The 5,011-nt window shown below is 35.7% G+C and overlaps 1 pseudogene; it reads left to right on the forward strand.

The window, feature by feature from the left end:
- Window positions 1-3,101: 3,101 nt before the first annotated feature.
- On the forward strand, window positions 3,102-4,712 carry LOC149569537 (11S globulin seed storage protein Ana o 2.0101-like; annotated as a pseudogene).
- Window positions 4,713-5,011: the final 299 nt, after the last annotated feature.

Raw genomic sequence — 5,011 nt, forward strand, 5'->3', positions numbered from 1 at the left:
AGGTACAAGTGGTAGTATAGTTTATTTGTTGCTTGTGTGGTCCACATGAATCTTCATTGTTGTCTCCTTGTAATCGATTTCTATATATCCAAACATAATTTTTCTCCTTAATTCTAATGTTAATCTTACATGGTTCATTTCTCATTTTGAATTCAATGGTAGAGGCTTTTTTTATGTTAATGTTATAATGATTTAGAATAAATGATAGGGAGGTGGTTGAATCACTTATCCTCAAGTCCAAATGTATCAATTCAACTTTTAAACACTTCAAACAACTTAAACAAACTCAGATACCCACTCAGTCTCTATAACATATCATTAACAATTTAACATTTCATACAATATCTTAAGTCTCTATCTCTATATGTGTCGACTAACAATAAATAAGCCATTGTAAAATATAGGATGAAAAACAATAACATCCACACCTAATAACAATACTTTGACACCAAGATTTAACATGGAAACCCAATTTGAGAAAAACCACCAAGTAACATGCTACCAAATTTTCACTCTTATGAAGTGAACTCAGTTAAGAGCCAACCTTGTTAAAAATTATATAACATACTATTAAATGAGAGCCTATTAAAGAATTTCATCACCTTGTTAGGAGTGGCCTTGTTAGAGGACTTTAGAACATTCCATTAGAATGTCACCTTGATTAAAGGATTTACGAAATGATTGTTAGGTCAATCTTGATTAAAGGATTTTGGATTGATACAATGGTTAGAATATAATAATAGGTTTGTTTTGTAAAGTACAACTCACTTTTCAAATTCAGATCTCCATTCACTCATCTATTGGTTCATTGAATGACCATCATTTACATCTCCATATTTGATTTGCTTGGCATCCCCTCAAGCAATCATATTTCACAAAGTCTTCACACTTCACCTATGTTGTTCTCCTCTTCACAACTTCTCCTTAATATTTCCAAAAAACCATGAATGAACCTTAAAATTCATTCCTTATGCCTTTTTAATAAGGTAATTTCAATCTTTTTCCACTTAAACATCATCGTTGATCTTAGGGTTAGGTCAGATTCATCGAATCTTTTCATCTTTTTGTTCTCCTTCTTCTTTTAGAAACTTTTGATGAAATCCTTTCCTTTGATCATGTAAAAAACTCTTCTTGTGCATTAAATATGCCAAGTCATCAATCGTTATCCTCCATGCGCTTTGATTAACTAAAAATTCTAACTATTTTGGCCTTAGAATCAAATCTTTTTCAAACAATAACTTTTATTGTCACTTGGTAATCATTGTGTTCTTCAGCTCGGTCATTACTATGTAACTTGGCACACCCTATACTTTCTCACTCAACATCAACATGCTTGCTTGGCCAATACTACGCTTGGTCACAACTACACTTCTTCATAACTTTTCTTGGCATTAACTAACCACTTGGCTTGATTTGTTTCGCTTGACTTCTACTAAGTTCCTTAATCTTCTGCTTTAGCTCCTTCATTGATTGTGCAATACTGATACTCAGTCAAACTTATCTTTTTGACTTATTTCAACTACTAGCTTTGTCAAAGTGTCTTCTTTACTTCATATTTTGATTGAACAACACATTATCTTGTCAAGGACTAACTATTCAAGTGCCCATTGTATTTCGATGATACTTAACACATCTCAACTCAACCTTTCACTAGGTCATCACATGATCTCTTCTTTTCAAATTCTCTTCATCAATCAAATGATATGACACTCTACATTGTTAGTAAATGTATCTCTAGTAGGTTTGACACTTTGTCTTACTCATTGGTTTGACATCAATGACAAAATAAAAATTGCTTCAATTGTAGTTTCCAACAATCTCCCTCTTTGGCATTGATGACAACACTAGTCAAATTTAACTTATTGTACTAGTTAGCATGCAGTCCAAAAAGTTCAATACGATATTGTTTTCTCCCTCTGTGTTTTTCTTCTCTATTTCTTAGTTTCATTCTTATTCTCATTTAATAAAGCTCAGTATGCCCCCTCTATCAATTCAGTACATACTCTTCTCTATAGCAACATATGTATCCCTCTTGAAAACAATCATTATCTCTGATCTTACTAGAAATCTTCTCCCTCTTTGTATCTATCTTTGTATGGTAACTTGATAATACTCATTATAATACTCATCTCCCTCTTTAAAAAAAATGCCAAAGATATACCATACCACATCATCTTCATGTCACTAATCTGACTAATGCAACAATTTCATCTCAACATTAACTCCTTGCTTCTTTTTCTATTCATAGTTAAGTGTCTTCCATTTCACCTCTTTAGGTAGCTCCTAAAGTGTGATCTCCTACATCAACCTATAAGATATTATTCTCATAAAAATCGATGCAATGCAACATCTCTTCTTAGTTTGCTTTAGGTAGGGGAATGACCCATAACTTGCCTCTTATATACTCAAATGCATCCTTAGGTAGTGCCTTAGTGAATATGTCATCTAATTTCTCCTTTGTGTGTTAGAGTAAAGTGTTAATTTAATTTAATTTATTAAATTACCTTTACTCCCTTTTTAAGATTTCACCATTATACAATTTTATATTCACATTTAATAATTAATTAGCAATTACTAAATGACTTTTGCCTTTTAGGTTACCCTTATTCGGGTTTCGATCTCCTTCTATAAGGATAGATCTTTTGCAATTATCTCTTATTTTTTCATTTTTGAGAATACAATTTGCATATTTTTAGAGCAAACCCTTGACTTTTCTTGTCTTTTTCTTCTCTATGATAGGTTTTTACATGCAAGTATTCTTTAGGCTTTGTGGATTTGTATTGCTCAAATCCTTCATGGTATCAAAATTAGATCTGCTATAGCTTGTTTAGTATTTGGAGAAGAAGAAGAACGAAGGTTTGATAGATCAGATCAGGTATTTTTTAGGTTTTTATTTTTTGTGAAAATAGGGGATTCTCTAATTTTTTGTGTAAAAGTAACCTATCAGCTAACTAGAGGCTTATGTGGAGTTTATATGATAATGAACACATACATATTTGTATGTGTTCATTATCATATAAACTCCACATGAGCCTCTAGTTAGCTGATAGGTTACTTTTCTGGGGATTCTTTGTCAGGAAGTGTCCTGTTTAGGTTGAAAAATGGTTCACCCCATGACAATTTTGGCTGGGAAAATAAATAGAGATTTCTACAACACGGTGAGGTTGTTTATCCACCATGTAGTTTCTTGGAGGGAGCATAACCAGCTGCCTTGCTACGGTGCTTCTTACAGATACTGCTCAACATGTAGAGGAGGGAGGCCATGGAGCTATGTTTGATACCACCATCATGAGGAAGGCATTTCAAAGCATTTGGAAGAGAAGAAGAGTGTTCAAGGTACGAGTGTAAGTGAGCTTAGGAAGAAAGCTCACAAAAGATAAGAAGAATGAGAAGAGGAGACATGGTAGCAATCTATGTGGGGGTGGCATATTGGTGGTACAACAATGATGACAAGCCTCTTTGAATTGTGGCCATTTCCAACACCTCCAACCATTAGAACCAGCTCGACAAATGTTACCGATTAAGCATTTTATTTCATTCACCCCTCTTTCTCTTTCTTTTCCAATGTCCATTAAGAGTCAAAGTAAAATTGCATCTTGGAAAATTACTTTTCCAGTGCCCGTTTGCAATCCTTCTCATCTTGAGTAAACATCTAATTCTTTTTCTTTTCCACCTGTGTCCATTTTGAATCAAACCAAAATTGTGATAGCAACCCTTCTTTTTGGCGGGATCCCCTGCAACACAGGAAATGAGCAAGAGGGGCAGAGAAGGGGAGAAATATGGAGGCAATATTTTAACAGGGTTTGATGTGAACCTCTTAGTAGAGGCATTGGGAGTGAGGAGACAAGTAGTAGGCTGATGGTGTGGGTGAGTGAGCCATGTCGACCACAATAGGGAGGAAGAGGGGCACCCCTATTTTTCAACATAGTGGCAGAGGACTCAGAGGAGGATGAGAGGGAGGGGATGAATCAAGGTGGTCTTCATCAATTCTATTGCAACATGTGCATGTGTCACAATGCCAACCACCCCAACGACGCCAATGTCTTTGTGAGAGATGGAGGGAGACTCAAAAATCTCAACTGCTTCAAACTCCATGTTCTCTCCCACCTCAACTTGCCTACCGAGAGAGGCGTCCTCTGCCCTATATGCCAATAGTTCCTCATTTCTCTTCAAAATGTTTAATTGGGTTATTTTCTAAGTTTTAGACAGTCAAATTCTTATGTTTAACTTTGAGCAATTTTGTAGGAAACCATGTTTGCACCATCATGGGTGGCATGCGATGCAATAATACATGCCAGCAGAGGTGATGCCCAAATTCAGGTTGTCTAAAATAGGGGAAGGTGGGTGTTCGATGGAAGAGTTTAGGAAGGAAAGTTTTTTGGTCATCTTTTAGTTTAATGTTTTAATGAAGAGGGTTGGTGACCAGAGATTCAAATGGATTACCTTCACCACATGCCACATGCGAGTGAGTTTGAATTTATTGCTCTTCTTGTGCAACATAAGCAAGGAAAGTGTATTAAAGGCTATGGTTGATGTGCAGTCCAATCTAGTTGAGCTTTACTGGAAGGAATTTGGTGCTAAAGGTGATGCCATAGGAGGTGGTAATGAATACATACAACATATCAAGGGGAGAAGTACACGAGTTGAGGTGGAACAGAGAGCATGGCTTCCTCATTCTGCCCCCTCGCAGAGGGCAGAGAAAATCTGAGTAGTGAATGAAAGCAGGGCATTGTATGAGATCTTGGATTTATGTACAGGTAAATTGAAGCAGGGCCATCTGATCCTTATTTTCCCACTAAATAAATAGAAATATAGCTATCCTTGTTCAAAATGTTGTTTCATTTTCAGTGGGGATCGTCTTTCCCAACATTGCTTTATAAAAAGCATGCTATATTTTTGTGCTTTTTTGCTGCAGCTTTGCATCGATAGGTGTAAGTGCGATGTATTGGGCTTTCAAAAGCCCTAAATCTTGGCTTTGATATGTTTGCTTACATGTTTGTTAGAATTTCTT

Source organism: Cupressus sempervirens, chromosome 3, assembly GCF_028749045.1.
Source record: "Cupressus sempervirens isolate cs-2001-9-10 chromosome 3, ASM2874904v1, whole genome shotgun sequence".
In the NCBI taxonomy this organism is placed as follows: domain Eukaryota; kingdom Viridiplantae; phylum Streptophyta; class Pinopsida; order Cupressales; family Cupressaceae; genus Cupressus; species Cupressus sempervirens.